The sequence below is a fragment of the Orycteropus afer genome, unplaced genomic scaffold, assembly GCF_000298275.1.
Source record: "Orycteropus afer afer isolate SDZICR_OR568_19922 unplaced genomic scaffold, OryAfe1.0 scaffold00309, whole genome shotgun sequence".
Taxonomy (NCBI): domain Eukaryota; kingdom Metazoa; phylum Chordata; class Mammalia; order Tubulidentata; family Orycteropodidae; genus Orycteropus; species Orycteropus afer.
The window spans coordinates 3,811,955-3,813,689 of record NW_006921896.1 but is presented as its reverse complement, the minus strand read 5'-3'; positions in this window follow the sequence as shown (position 1 = coordinate 3,813,689).

Sequence of the window (1,735 nt, the reverse complement as noted above, 5' to 3'; positions counted from 1 at the left end):
GGAGTCTGAAAGCCAAAAGGGAAGAACACGCTTGGCATTTCTCAAGCTGAAAGAACTGAGCAAAAATTTAAGCCTCAAGTTGCAATATTGAAAGATTCTATGGGCAAAATATTGAATGATACAGGAAGCATCAAAAGAAGATGGAAGGAATACACAGAGTCACTGTACCAAAAAGAACTCCTTGATTTTCATTTCAGGAGGTGGCATATGTTCAAGAACCAATGGTACTGAAGGAAGAAGTTGAAGCTGCACTGAAAGGGTTGGTGAAGAACAAGGCTCCAGGAATTGATGGAATACTCATTGAGAGGTTTCAACAAATGGATGCCCCACTGGAGGCACTCACTTGGTTATGCCAAGAGACTTGGAAGACAGCTACCTGGCCAACTGTCTGGAAGAGATTCGTATTTGTACCCATTTCAAAGAAAGGTGATCCCACAGAAGGTGGAAATTATTGAACAATATCATTAATATCACATGCAAGTAAAAATCTTACTGAAGATAATTCAAAAATTGTTGCAGCAATATATTGGCAGAGAACTTCCAGAAATGCAAGCTGGATTCAGAAGAGGATGTGGAATGAGGGATGTCATTGCTGATGTCAGATGGATCTTGGCTCAAAGGAAATAATACCAGAAAGAAGTTTACTTTTATTTTATTGACTGTGCAAAAGCATTTGATTGTGTGGATTATAACAAATTGTGGATAACATTGAGAAGAATGAGAATTCCAGAACACTTAATTACTCATAAGGAACTTGTACATAGACCAGGAGGCTGTCATTTGAACAGAAAAAGGGAACACTGCATGGTTTAAAATCAAGAAGGCAGGGTTTCAGGGTTGTATCCTTTCACCATACTTATTCAATCTGTATGCTGAGCAAATAATCCGAGAAGCTGGACTATATGAAGAAGAAAGTGATGTCGGGATTGGAGGAAGAATCATTAACAACCTGTGATATGTTGACACAACTTTGCTTGTTGAAAGTGAGGATGACATGAAGGACTTACTGATGAAGATTGAAGAATACAGTCTGCAGTATGGATTACATCTCAATGTAAAGAAAATAAAAATCCTCACAACTGGTCCTATAAGCAACATTATGATAAATGGAGAAAAGATTGAAATTATCAAAGACTTCACATAATTTGGTCGTACAATCAACACCAATGGAAGCAACTGTCAGGACATCAGACGACATATAGCACTAGGAAAATTGGCTGCAAAAGACCTCTTTCAAGTGCTGAGGAGCAAAGATGTCTCCTTGAGGACTAAGGTGCACCTGACACAAGCCATGGTGTTTTCAATTGTCTTGTATGCATGTGAGAGCTGGACAATGAATAAGGAAGACCGAAGAAGAATTGATGCTTTTAAGGTGTGGTGTTGACAAAGAATGCTGAAAGTACCATGGACTGCTGAAAGAACTAACAGGTCTGTCCTGGAGAAAGTGCAGCCTGAATGCTCCTTGGAAGGAGTATGGCCAGACTTTGTCTTACGTACTTTGGTCATGTTGTCAGAAGGGACCATTCCTTGGAGAAGGATGTCATGCTTGGTAAGGTGGAGGGTCGATGAAAGAGGAGAAGGCCCTCAGTGAGATGGACTGGCAGGGTGACAGTGGCGATGGGCTCAAGTATAGCAAGAATTAGGGAGCTGGCTCAGGACTGGGCAATGTTTCATTCTGTTGTGCATAGGGTTGCTATGAGTCGGAAATGACTCGATGACACCTAACAACAACAAC